Here is a 15,065-nt window from a genome sequence, read left to right on the forward strand (position 1 = left end):
ATAAACACACTTCAAAGAAAAAAGATTGAAATTCTCATACAGAGAGTTTTTACAGTGATATGACAGATAGAGAACAAGGAAGAGAAGTTGGAGTGAGAGAATATCTGCCTCTTAAATTATTTCCACTGTTGAGCACAAAACTCCAATTTGCTGAAATCTTTATTCCCCTCTATGACCCTATCTTTACCTGCAAAATCTCAACATTGAATCGATGTCACAGTCCAGCTTTTCCATCCTAGGAGAACAGAGAAATTTATCTCATCTGAAACCTCAACTGCTCAGGCTGTGAAAAAAGGCCGGCCATCCATTCTCACAGAGGAGCCTACTGGAGGTAGGATTTTTGGTTCTGAATTCAGCTAAACATCTTCAAAGAATTATATATGGCCTTCCTTATCCAGGGCTATCAGTGAAGTGTTGGCTGGCTTTCAGAGAAGAGCAATTCACAGTCAGCGGAGAGATTTTCTGTTGAGCTTTCCAGAGAAGGCTGTGGGGCTTGTCAGTAAGAGTTGATTTCTATGCGGGTTATATATTTTTATTTTATTCAGAGATTTATAAAGAAATTTACATGGTATGTATTATTATCAATATAAAACCTTGTCTATTCTCTGGTCATTTAAGCAAAATTTTCAACTCAGGGTCCACCCATGGACAAAGCCCACATTTAATCTAAAAGTGTCAGCCAGGCACTCTGTGGTCCATGGGAAACCCTCAAGTTTGCAGCCTGTTTCCTTGTGTGCTGTGCTGGTGTTTAATCTTCCATCTCTTCCGGGTACAACTAGACAGATGCCTATCAAATTATCAAGGGACTTGACATTCGAGAAATATACTTGTCAATATCTTTAGACTTCTACACTTTTCAAAAAGACTCTCAGCATTTCCAGTAATTGTGCAGCAGTTTACCCAACACTAAGGTTCTCACTATTAAAAGTTAAAACAAATTTTGAAAAGGAAAAAGTGATCTTTGCAATTTTGTACAGAATCTATATAATGGGTGCATCCTCATAAATGGAGGTGATGGTGCTCAGGGCAAGCTACCCCAGGAGGCACCACTCTGGTATGCAGATTATTTCGAGCTGAAGACAATAAGGACTCAGAGAACTCAGGAAGAATATTTGAGTTTCCCCTCCCAAATTGCCTAAAGAATTTAAAACAAAAGATCAGTTTCAGGAAGGAGTTATTATCATGATGGCTGCAAAGATAATGTAGGATAGAGGTTACAACAAGAAAGGCACCAAGCCCCTTTTATCAAAAACTCTATCTCTCCCTGACCACATTATCTATAGATGACCCTGAGAGGAGTTGTCAGGCAAACATTTGTATGTCTATCTCCATGTGAGTTGTCTTCTTGCCCTCTGAGTTCCCAGACCACTACCCATCCCCAACACCTTCCTCATCTTTAGCTACAATACTTAAGCGGGCAGCTTAGACAGAGGGACTTGCTCATTTCTGAGTTTCTCCCATGTATACATGTTATTAAACTTGGTATTATTTTCTCTTGCTAACCTGTCTTGTTAATTATTTGGCCAGCCATAAGAACCTTAAGAAAAGGGTAGAGGCAGATTCTCTCTCTCCCCCAACAGTTTTTGTGCCCAACGTGGGGCTACACTGGCTGGCATGTTGCGTTCTCTGGCTGGAAGAACTGCCTTCTCCTTGGATTACTGCAGATGATGAGATACCGGAACACCGGATGAAAGCCAGCAAAATGTAAAACATCTTACCACATCAGCCTCCCAGAATCTCTATCTGTGGAGTCCGGTGGAAGGATGTGGTGAGAACTTTTTTCTCTTTCTAAATTTAGATTGACAGGAGAAAATATTTGGGAAAATAGTTTCTTGTGCTTTTAGTGACGCTGGTACATTTGGTAGAGTACTCTTGGTTTTGATCTTGATCCCTTTTCCTCCCAGAGATAGTCTCTGATTTTCTCTTTTGTCTTTGTCTTTTGTATCCTGTGTCATAAGAAGGAAATACCATAGGGTAGAATGCAGGCATAGGCCCTATAAGCCTACTGTCCAGGCCAGCCCCACAGACTGGTGAGTTTGCGGGTCTCACCAGACTGTCGTCTATTTAGACAAACTTTGCTGTGGGTTAATATGCACATGAAGTGAAGGCCATTGCCAAGGGCATCTTGGAAGCCAAAAAGGCCACAAATTTGGTGGGCACGGGTCGAGCAGTTAAGAGCCATTTGGGCGCTCGCCACTTTCAGGAGACTCCCGTGACAGGATAAGTTAGGTCATGGAACGGGGTAGATGACACAGGTCCCCCACCAACTGCAAGAAAATGTCCATGCAATGACGAGGTAGTCTGTAAAGCACAGTCCCCAACCCCGTGGCACCCCCCCTAGGTATTATTCTGGCTCCGACAAACCTAAGGCATGGCTAAAGCTGTCATTGTGAACATAAGAAAAAAACCGGGTGAGGTTTTTCCTTCTGTCTTGTTCTGTCCTGAGACAACTTGGCTTTGTGCCAAGTGAGAATATTCTCCTTGGTCTCCACCATACGGATGGTGCATTTACCAGGGTGCCCCTTGGTGGCCAGTAGAGTAGACGGGGGTTCTGAACTGTCTCTTTGTCTGGCTGTGCCAAGCTCTCAGAGAAGTTTGTCATAAAGGGCCCAGTCCATAAGGGCTTTTGTCATCTTAACCGTCGTTGCTTGTTAGTGCTGGAAAAATCCCATTCCAGTATCGTCTGCCCGGTGTCACAGATTAGCGGGTCTGTGACTGGAGGCGGCCCACATTATTGTGGGAGACCGGAGACACCGTTTTCACTACACCATCCTTACCGCCTGTGCAACGAAGGTCTTTAATTTCTCTGAATATCTTTGGGAGTGAATTCTGTGGATCATGGGGGCTACATCATCTGCGCCCTCGCCAGGGACGCCCCTTGCATCCACGGTAAAGATTTATTCTAAGCGTGGAAAGTTACCTCCGGGTATTTCCTTGAAAAGTCTTATTAGATTGAGTCACTATTGGAATAAATGTACAAATGAAGTTCCTGCTAGTCAATGGCCAGAGGACGGATTCTTTGAATTGGGAAAACTTCTAAATTGGGGGAAAAAAACAGGTTTTGAGAGCTCTCACACAATTGTTTAATTGGTACCTAAAAAAGGACCAGAAAAAGGAAGGGGAAAATTTAAATAGCCTTAAGAGCTTGACTCAGGTTACAATTGAATTGAGAACATGTAAAAGTGTAAGTGTTAATAAGATTATAAAGGTTGGAATGTTTGAGCTAATTTTATATAAAGAGGTTACATCAACTTTGCCTGAGTATATTTTAAAATGTCTGACTGGGAATTCTTCCCTTGTCCAAATTCAGAAGACCCAAACCTATTAATAAAAATCTTAATGATAACTATGGTTAAAAGTATAAGAGGTGATGAAATTTACATGAAGTTTTGTACAAAAAACTGATGTTATTTCTATTACAGAACTGGTTAACAAAAATAGTAATTTAAATGATGGCTAATTTTATCTACTGTCCTATGAAGTCTTATAGACAATCTAAATAATTATTGGGAACAAGTAACTAAATAGTTTTGAAAAAGATGAATGTTGGGTGAACTTTAAACGATAATTATGTGTTATGGTGGTTACAGCTTCCAAACTCTTTTTGGTGACATAAAACTTTAGAGTTTTGCTAAATTTTGTGATAAAAATTCACTGAGTATCATCATTTCCAAATAAGATAAGATATTAGACATTGATTGCTAACCTTACGTTTGTCTACCTTTGGCTTTTCATTACAGGAAAACTAAAAGGTGTTTTGGGTCTATTGGTAAACGTGTGTTTTATTAAAAGACTGTACTATAAAGTAACATATTTCTAGAAGTTATGAAGTGTTTATAAATTTTCGAAGCCACAAGATCTTAATGTAAAAGAAAATTTATAATGGTTTACTTAGTTTTTACTTACAAATTGGGGTTTCTAAGAGTTAAAATTTCTAATTAGTATATGTGATTGAAGCTACTAAATATTAAGAAAATTATGTCTGTGTACAAGGAAAGTAAGATGTATAAAGAAGGAACAAAGAATGGAGATATTTTATTTGATTGATTAAGAAAGATAAATTTGTCTTCAAGTACTAGGAAGGAAAAGCAAGACATGGGACAAATTCTGAATGTGAAAAGAAAGTTATAGGTTTGTGGAAGAGGAATTCTGGAAAAGCAGTTTTTGTATGGTCAAGTTGGCTAAGATTGAAATGAATTTAATTAAGTAAATGAGTTTTAATATCAGAAGGAAGCTGGTACAAAATTAAAATTTGGTCTTATTTCTCTTAAAAGGATATTTTTCTTGAACTTGATAAAGAGGTTATAAAAGATTTTTCTTTACCTTTGTGTAAATCTACCTAAAAGTCTGAAAAAAAAAAAACTGTTAAAATAATTTCCTGTGTTCAAAAGACTGAGGTCTCTCTATTAAGCTTTTTGGACTGTCAATGCTCTCTTTGATTTAACGTTTTATATTTTTGAGAAGCTCCCCAAAATTCATATACATAAAGTCTTTTTTTTACTTTTTTTCTTTGAGAATTTTCAAAGGGCCCTGGAAATTCTCAAAGAAATTTGCTCTCTTCCTACAAGGACAAACATACTAAATTTATTAGGCTTTTTCAGTATGTTAAATTACATGGAAAGCATTGTCAGACAAGTGATGATAAATCTGCTTAGGTGTTGTTATGTGGGAAAGTGTTATTGACATAGGTGTTTTAAAATTGTATAACATTACTGAAATTCTTATCTGTTCTGATTATCAGTCATAATTCTGGTTAATATTATTTTAAAGTGTTATATGTCACAAAATTAACCAAATTTCTCTCTCAATTGCCATTTTGAGTTCTTGTTGTTTACAGACTTATTTCTTTGCTCTAATGGTTTTGCAAAATGTTTCAACTTCAGAAAAATTCATGGAAAGTACTCTGACATTTACGCTGGAGTACAGGTTTCTGACAAACTTTCTGATCATAAAACTGAACTTGGTAAGAAATTACAGAAATCTGATGGAAAGACTGATATCTTCATGAAGCTGCTAACAAAAAGATTGGGATCAAGAATAGATTACACAGGACTGAATGAACTGATAAGGATAATTATAATTTTTATGATTTTTCATTTGAAGTATTGCTGAATTTTTAATGTTTTGTTTTTTTAGATTTAAGGAAAATTTTTTATCTTTTCTCCTGAGCTAGCTATGACTTATAACAATTTGGTAAATGATATTTTTGTAAGTAAAATTGAAATATTTATCTTTCTCTCTCTATCTGATCCCTCGAATTTGGAAACTCTTAGTAAGTGAGTATTGTTTTCATGGCAATATAGTTATTTGCATAAGTTCAATAAGAATCTGTTCTCCTTATAACAGGACACAATTGGAAACACTGGTTATATTACCAAGGCTGTGACTGGAACATCATATTTGCGATATAACCATACAGCTTTTGAGGAATGAAGATTGGACTTTATGGAATAAAGCCACGTGGAAATATTGGCCTGATCCTTATGTTCCAAGCTGCACTTACCAGGATAAGTAAAGAATGTCACTTATCTGGCAAGCACAAGGAACCTCGAAATATTTTGGGGGACCCTCGGAAGAGAGGAATTCACCCAAATCTGTAGGTATTACAGACAAAGTCTGATAACAAAATCCTTGGCTTGGCTTTCCTGGCCTGGAGAGGCCTTTGAAGTTCAATCTGAGATTCCTTATTAAAAGTTCTAGCAAAACAGATTTAAAAGAGCCTATGTGATCAATTGCTAGTCTTGCTGTACTTATGTAAATAATTGGGCCAACTCTATTGGGACTAGACTTATTTTGCAAACTACTTAGTTTTAATTTGTCTATCTTTGATAAAAATGAGGGTGATTTTAGAAAGACAAATTATATTTCAGTGAAAACTATAGTGTACATTTGCGGATATTAGATCCTAGTTTTGTTAATTGTCTTTTAAGCTTTTTGTTTTATATTGTTAACTTGACTGGATCCTGATTTCTTCTAGTCTCCTAAAATATCTGGCTACAGATGTCCAAACTAACGTTTTTGATTTTTTCCATCATTTTCATTTGGAATCACTGAAAACTGAACCTGCCCTTTTTCCTGAAGCCTTACAAACTGAAGCTGATGGACTTGATATAAACTTAAGAGATTACCCGATGACATCATCAGAGATATTTTAATCTGCAAAAGCTGCTTTGACGCTGACATCTAAAAATCTTATCTGGCTGTCCTCTAAACTCAGAAACTGCTTTACAACTTGCTCCAAGCATTAACCTTATTTTTCTTTTGTTTACATAGAAATGCTTCCATTAAATACTTGATTGCTTGCTTCCACAATATAGGTGTAACCTTGAGAGCCCAGCTGAATCACCACCTTCTAAAATGTACTTAATTGAACTATCTATTATCAGGACTAAGAAATGTGCTCAGTGAGATGAAACAATCTACCAACTCAGCTTCTGGACTATGAAACGTCTTTAATTTTCAAAAGGACTGTGAAACTTCTAGGGAAGTTTCAGAGGAGGGAACTGATGGTGCTCAGGGCAAGTTACCCCAGGAGGCACCACTCTGGTATGCAGATTATTTCGAGCTGAAGACAATAAGGACTCAGAGAACTCAGGAAGAATATTTGAGTTTCCCATCCCAAACTGCCTAAAGAATTTAAAACAAAAGATCTGTTTCAGGAAGGAGTTATTATCATGATGGCTGTAAATATAATGTAGGATAGAGTTTACAACAGGAAAGACACTAAGCCCCTTATATCAAAAACTCTATCTCTCCCTGACCACATTATCTATAGATGACCCTGAGAGGAGTTGTCAGGCAAACATTTGCATTTCTATCTCCATGTGAGTTGCCTCTTGCCCTCTGAGGTCCCAGACCACTACCCATCCCCAACACGTTCCTTGCCTTTAACTGCAATACTTAAGCAGGCAGCTTAGACAGAGGGATGAGTTGCTCATTTCTGAGTTTCTCCCATGTATACATGTTATTGAACTTGGTATTATTTTCTCCTGCTAACATGACTTGTTAATTATTTGGCCAGCAATAAGAACCTTAAGGGAAAGGGCAGAGGGAGATTCTCCCTCTTCCCCCAACAACAAGATTATCTGATTCCCAGAAAAAGAAAACATTACTATAATATTAAGGCTACAACTGTCAAAAAGGAAGCCACGATACACTCAAGTCAAGCTTTTGCTCAAATGTTAATTGGCTCCTCTTTGAAACTTTATCATGTTTATTATGTAAGCATTATATAGAGCCTAGAATATAGAAAGTGCTTATTGGTAAGTTAACATTGTGATCCCTTATTTTGTAAATGTTAGTATGAGAGATGTAATTCATTTTCTAGTATATTCAGATTTTCTAGTTCTGCTAAACCTAAAGCCACATTACTGGCAAGTTGGGATACCTCTAGACATCTGAAAAATATGATTCCTAAACAGAAGCATATAAATTCTCTATTCATCAGGTTCTAAGTTCTAAAACATTCAAAGGTTTTGGAACAAATCAATGGCATTCCAAATTTACAGTAAGGCTACATGTGCCACACAGGATCCTACAGGAAGAGATATCCAGATTTTAAATAGAGGAGATTATGCACAAAAATAAAGTACGTTTTCAAGTCTGAAAGGGGATTTCAAGAAAGAAGAGACTCTCAGAACATGTGGGAAGTGGTAAATAATTTACCAAGGGCTCTCTAAAGTAGAACATATTGTGGACAAAAGAGCTTCACACCAGAGAGCTAAAATGGCATCTCTGGAATACTTACGATGAAACAGATGCTGAACTACTATTTCTTGAAACTTAAAATGCACCTTGGGCTGGCCCCGTGGCTTATCAGTAAAGTGCGCACGCTCTGCTACTTGCGGCCCGGGTTTGGATCCCGGGCGCACACCGAAACACTGCTTCTCTGGCCATGCTGAGGCCACATCCCACATACAGCAACTAGAAGGATGTACAACTATGACATACAATTATCTCCTGGGGCTTTGGAGGAAAATAAAAGGAGGAGGATTGGCAGTGGATGTTAGCTCAGAGCTAGTCTTCCACAACAAAATGAGGGGGATTAGCATGGATGTTAGCTCAGGGCTGATCGTCTTCACAAAAAAAATAAAAATAAAATGTATCTTATCCTCCAAACAAATACCACCTCCCTGCCTTGCAGCTTACCTGGACATCACGATGTGCTGGAATCGTTTTTCTATTTCATTGGTTCTTTTTTTTTTTTTGAAGATTATATTTATTTATTTTTCCCCCCAAAGCCCCAGTAGAAAGTTGTGTGTCATAGCTGCACATCCTTCTTGTTTCTGTATGTGGGACTCGGCCTCAGCACGGCAGGAGAAGCGGTGCCTTGGTGCACGCCCAGGATTCGAAACTGATCCACCAGCAGTGGAGCGTGTGCACTTAACTGCCAACCCACAGGGCCGGCCCCTAATTCATTGGTTCTTAAACTTGATGGGCACCAGAAGAACCTGGAGGCCTTGTTGAAACACAGATTGCCAGGCCCCACCCCAGACTTGCCAGTTCAGCAGGTCTGCAGCAGCACCTGACAATTGGCATTTCAGCCCAGTTCCCAGGTGATGCTGATGCTGCTGGTCCAAGGACTCCACTTTGAGAACCACAGCCTGATTTACACCCTATATATGATTACCAAATCCATTGTTTTATCCTTTGGCTGCTACTTTTCCTTTATCACATCAGCACCTTAGCTCTGAATCTCCTCACCTAGCAATGGGAATACGTGGAGAGTTTAACAGCTGGTTCTCTTTTCCAGGTCAGTTCTCCCTCTTCCTCTGAATACCACATTCTCTTGCCAGGTAACTGTTCGTTAATCATCAGTGCATCATAGATCTTCCTCTCTCAAAAACTCTTGACTCTTATGCTGAACACAAGACATTTTAAATTCTCCACTTGGTTCACAAGGTCTTTGCTAGCCTTACTTTAATAGTAAAATGTGGACACCCTGTTCCATACCTGGCCTGCTATAAAGGAATATGTGAGGATTACATAAGATACAGTCAATTCTCTTTATGCACAGTGTGACATTCTATAAGGTCATTGTGTACACTGAATCAGTGAATATGACCCACTGCTCCTACGGGAAATGCAGTGTTAGGTTCCTGTAAGCCTTAGACACATTTTCTTCAACTCGTCAGTACATTACCTTGTTCTCTGTGTGTTCTCTTTAAAGTCACCTTATTTAATATATATTGTTGATATATTAACATTGAACTCACACCAACAGCACTGTAACTTGTGTCTGATAGTAGCTTGTCGAACACACATACTTTCTCAGTAAAGGCACGTCACAGCCTCTTGCCCTGAGGAACACCAGGCAGCATTGCAGCACTACACATGGGGGACATATTAAATGGCAAGGTCACCAACATAATGCACAAAAAGATAAGAAATGAGGCACTAAATAGACTGCAAGAAGGACACTTGTTTACAATGTGGGCTGAAACAAGAGGGCAGAGCAGCACCTTGTTCCCCCTCAGCTGGGAACATGCACGTGGAGTGAATCAAATTTCTCACCACTTTGTGTATATCTTAAAATGGACATGAAAGCCCTGAGAGTGTTGATTTGGGGGCTGCTGGTACATTTTAGCTAGTGGATAAGTGTGCAAACACAGAATCCACAAATAATGAGGATCAACTATATTATGAAAGCATCTTTTCAAAACCAGAATATTGTTTATATATAAGAGCAATAATGATAACATAACAGCTAACATTTAAGTACCTATTATGTGCCAGGAGATCTTCTAAGTACTTTACATAAGTTAATGCATGTAAATCTCACTAAAACCCTACAAGACAGGAGTTTTCAGTAGCCCCTTTTTATAGATGAGGAAACTAAGGTTCAGAGAGTAAATATTTCCACAGTTTCTCCAGTTAAAAGTGGAATAACTGGAATTGATGTCCAGACAAACTAGTCCAAAGCCCACAGCCTCAACCACTATGGTAGGAATGTGAGCGAATTTTCTAACACTCTCTAAAATGTCCCTTCTGATCCAACCTGTGTGGTCTCATATATACTTATTCACTCATCAAACATTTTCTGAGTGCACCAAAGGTGTCAGGTACAGTGTTTAGATACTGGAGGGACAAATAGAATGTTGTCGCAAATAATCCATAACCAACCAATAAATCAAAATTGGGGTGAGTTTATTATGAGCCAAGCTTTGAGGATCATATAGCCCAGGAGAGTCCTTTCACAAAGAAATGGAGCACTCCAAAGAAGTGGGGTGTACAGCGTGGTTATATACCATCAAAGAGCATGTACCACATGTGATTGCAATGTCCCTTTTACAATAGCCATGACACTGACCTGTTGGCACGGGAATTGTTGGACACTGTGGATATCAGGTCTGCTGTCTCCGTGGGTGTGGCTGTTGTCTCAAGTTTGGTGGTCACGGAATGACCGGAATGAGCGCAGCAATCAAATCCTAGCCTGTGGAGAAATGCTTATCCTTAAGGAAATGATAATGTGGGGGAAGTTGCATTTAAACCTTAAGGGCATTGCTTTTGTCTTTGGGACACGTTAATTGCTTAAAGCAGATATACAATGGATGAACAGAGGCTACAGGCCCCTTTTGGGGAAAAGGAAAAAAAACAAGGTCAGGCCCAATTAGTTTTACACCAAATGGCTTCCTCGTATGCTCCAATGTATCCTGTTGCTTGCCATTTATTTATCAAGAAGTAGGATTGTCTCAGATTTAAGGAGCTCACTGTCTATGAGACAAAAATAAAACAACAGTTATGGAAAAGGAAATAAGTACAGGGTCCCAGAGTGGGGACATCAAAATGGGACTCTAGATGGAGACCTCTCAAGAAATATCTCCAAGAGGAAGGAACATTTGATATGAGTTTAGATCAAGAAATAGGAATTAAGTTGATTAATAAAGGGGGTAGGAGTGCAGAAGAAACACATATAAAAAGACAGATATAAAGGATGCTAAAGCTTTCAGAAAATAGGGGTATTTTTAAGGATGGAAGAAAGCGAACATGTAGGACACAGTGGGTGATGAGGTTAAAGATGAGGACAGCAATAGAAAGCCTGCGTGTCCAGCTCAGGAGTCTGAATGTTCTCTTGGACGCTCTGAGCAGTCACTGAAGGAGTCTAAGCAGATATCAGAATTAAGCAAATTTGGATTCTAGAAGGTAACTCTGGAGGCATTGTGAAGGAAAGATTAGAAGAAATTAAGACTGAAGGAAAGGGACCTGTTGGAAGACTAGGCAGCGATCCAGATAAGATAGGTCTTGGCCGGCCCAGTGGCGCAAGCTGTTAAGCGTGCGCGGTCCAATGCGGTGGCCCAGGCTTCGCCGGTTAGGATCTCGGGTGCGCACCGACGAACCGCTTGGCAGGCCATTCTGTGGCAGCATCCCATACAAAGTGGAGGAAAGTGGACACGGATGTTAGCCCAGGACCAGTCTTCCTCAGCAAAAAAAGAGGAGGATTGGCAGATGTTAGCACAGGGCTGATCTCCTCACAAAAAAATAAAAAAGATAGGCCTTGGCTCAAGCACGGAGTCTGCAGGTGGAGGAGACCAGGAGGTGGGAAGTAGTGTTGGGCTCCTGCAGGAGGAAACTGAGCTGCCTCTCAGTCACGGGAAGACTGTGCCTGTCATGGCCTCCCCACCCCCATGCCCAAATGCCATGTTCCTTTCTACTTCTGTACCTTTCCTCTCTTCTCCCATCTGAAATCCTCACTCTTTCTTCCTCCACCTGCTCAAAAGTGGTCCCTTTGAGGACTTGATCTAGTCCACCTCTCCTAAGAAGCTGTCCTTAATTACAATTTCTCGATAACATTCTCATTTTTTTAAGGTTCTGTAATATAACATACACTAAATACCTTGACAGAATCAAATTATATCTTGCAAACAATTTCATGTATGTGGAGGAGCTTGGAACCTTATAATTCTTTATATTTCCTTCGATACCTACCACAAATACCTTGCACATAGAGGTCAATGGATGTCCAGTAAAGTTAAATAGAGTTATAGCACACTTTATAAGCTAAAACTTTTATGAGTTCAGTTATTTCTTTAGATCAGCTGCTTGAACCATTTGTTTTTCTCCACAGATCAACAGTGTTGCCCAGCACAAATGAATTTTACACCTTCTCAAACTCAATAGAGCAAAGATGGAACTTCATTCCCCTTGCAAGACTTACTGCCCCAGAGAAAAGCAAAAACATGTGACGTCTAATTCTTTCTTCACATTCTCATCTCAAATTGTAACTGTTTCCCAGTTGCTAATTGGTTTTCATTATTAAAACTGACAAAAAAGTTTCTCATTCTTTCTTTTTTTTGTTTTATGAGAAAGATCAGCCCTGAGCCAACTTACAATGCCAATCCTCCTCTTTTTGCCGAGGAAGATTGGTCCTGGGCTAACAATTGTGCCCATCTTCCTCTACATTATACAGGATGCCGCCACAACGTGGCTCGACAAGCGGTGCATTGGTGTGCGCCCGGGATCCAAACCTCTGAACCCGGGGCCGCTGTAGCGGAGCGTGCTCACTTAACCGCTGCACCACCGGGCTGGCCCCTCTCTCTATTTCTAAAGCTAAAATGTCTAAATCTTTCTCTGGGCTAGTTGGAGTTTCCATAAAATGAAAATGTACATTCCAGAAAAATCCTTAACTTTCCAGAGTAATCTTGAATATGGTAAACACCTTGGCAAAAATGTCACTGATTTTCAATGTCAGTGCCTCCGCAAGGGTATCCTTGCATTGTCTCCCCTCCCAACCACCTCTCACTTTGGCCCTCCCCAGGCTCATGGGGTCAAACTGTTTACTGAGCACTAGGAATGATCAGAGTCTGAGGGAGACCTCAAGGATGACTAAGCCATGGTTTCTGACCCCAACCACCACTCTCCATCTCTGCTTTAACCTCTATTTTTCTTACTCTGGTTTCTACTTTAGTTGTTTACTTGTCTTGTGAATTGTTGTTTTGTGGTTTATAATTACCATGTAAATTCATATTACTTGTTGCCTTAGAGTTTAGAAAGAACTTACATTAAACAATGTTTTTTTCCCAGCCCTTTGATGTGTCTAATACCTTTCAACGAAATTCAAGTGGCTTCTTGTTTTTACGTCTCCATCATTATTTAGAATTATGTTCACCCCACACTTTTGAACTGGCCAATGCTGCTTTACTCTTTAAACTTTTCTATGGCAAGACTCACGTGAGGAATCCCTGAAGCACCATCAGCTAGGCATCCCCACATTCCTCACATCTGTTTCCTTGATTTGTTCCTAACTAAAGATGTTTCTGAAACTAATACTGAATTGTACCAAGTGGTCATTGCATAAAAAGCACTATCACAGATACCTTAAAGAGAACAAATGGAAAAGAATATTCAATTCCTCAGATAAGTTTGCAATCAAATGAGGCATTGAGGGGACCTGGGGGCACTGATCAGAGCAGGAATCTAAAAGAAGAGTTTTAAGTCAATTTCAAAGAAGGTTAAAACTGGAATGAGATAGTATTTTACCAGTTATCTGAAATCATAGGCATTTTTCTGACCTTTGAGAATTTATTTGCATATAAACTGTACCTGTGGGGTGAGAGAGTGCTGATATTGTTTAATTTCTTTTTATTATTCACCACTTTGTAATAGATGTGGCTATTCACAATTAATAATTATCATAACGTGGAGAGACCCAACTGCCTCTTGTTATTAATTCTTACACAAAGCTAAAGTTTTAATGATCTAACTTTATTCTAGTTACTTTTCAACTAGTCTATTTATATCAGAAAGATGTTGAGTTTTAGGAAAATACTTCAAAATACAAGTTTCATATGTAATTTCAAAAGCAAAAAATGAGTTAAAAATTGGGTGGTAACCAATTTTGCTGCTATATATTAAACTTTAACATGTGAGCACACATTTTTAGAGAATGTAATTGATATTTGCCTATTTATATATTGTAGAATGTTAAAGGATTTACAGTTTTAATAGTATTTCAAATACCAGAGAATAAAAAACAGAACTGTTTCAGTTTTATGAAATAGCTTTTTAGACATAGCAGATTTTCAGAGCATATTACTTGAAAATAAAACAATCAGTTAGTGAGGTTTAAGCCATGTGGTTTTATTTTAAACTTGCTCATTCCATAGTAGCATCAATAAGAGCCCTTCAGGAGTAGCTGATGCTCTTTCCTTCCTCCTGAGCACCAGCTGTATTTTCTTTAAGCATCAAACTCTCGGACAACACTGTAGCCCTCAACTCTGTTTAGTTGAGAAAAGGCTTTATGTGTCATGTGTTTTCTCTAGGGCTATGGAACTCCCAGAGTTATTAAGTACAGGGAGAGAGTAAGAGTCTGAACACATTCAATAAACTCCAATGTGCTCAGGTGAGAAGACAGGTGCCGGGACTCACATCTGAAGAAGAGCTTAGAGGATGCTTTCTGACTCTGCTTCGTGCCTCTGACTAAGCAGTCCTGGACATCCCCGTTACAGCCACGGAATAACACAGACAGTCTTGATGAACCAGAAGTCCTCCTATGTCCATCATTTGTACAGAGCAAATTGGCTTAAGATCTTTCATTTCCTGCTGCAGTGGTAATTTACAGAGATACAGAACTGCCATCTAGTGACTAAGAGAGCAGCAAAGTGCTTTACATGAAAAGTGAATTTCAGAGTTTTATAAAACGGAACAGTGAAGCATTAAAATTGGTAAAGTTGACATAATGTGGCACACGAAAGTTATAGTAAACCTGAAAAATGTGTAGGTGAACTAGTCAGTTGCTCTCTATGCCTCTAAAACATATCTTGACATCCTACTCATAAATAGTAAAGTTTAAATATAATAGAATAACTTTGGAAACCAAGTTCTCATCTCATCTCATCCAATGCTGTCGGCAGGAGCCGGTATTAAATAGCCAGATTGTGAGTACCCATGTTGAAGCACCATTTTTATCACAGTGGAGAGAATACAAGGCATAAGCCCAACAGACTGATGTTCAGATCTTCCCTCTTACCCTTGATCAATTTTGTAAACATGGTTTTCTTTATCAGTTAAATATGAATTATAACAGTTACTTTAAAGGATTACTGTAAGAATTGCATAAGGGAATACAG

This window comes from Diceros bicornis, assembly GCF_020826845.1.
Source record: "Diceros bicornis minor isolate mBicDic1 chromosome 13 unlocalized genomic scaffold, mDicBic1.mat.cur SUPER_13_unloc_1, whole genome shotgun sequence".
NCBI classification, from domain to species: Eukaryota; Metazoa; Chordata; class Mammalia; order Perissodactyla; family Rhinocerotidae; genus Diceros; species Diceros bicornis.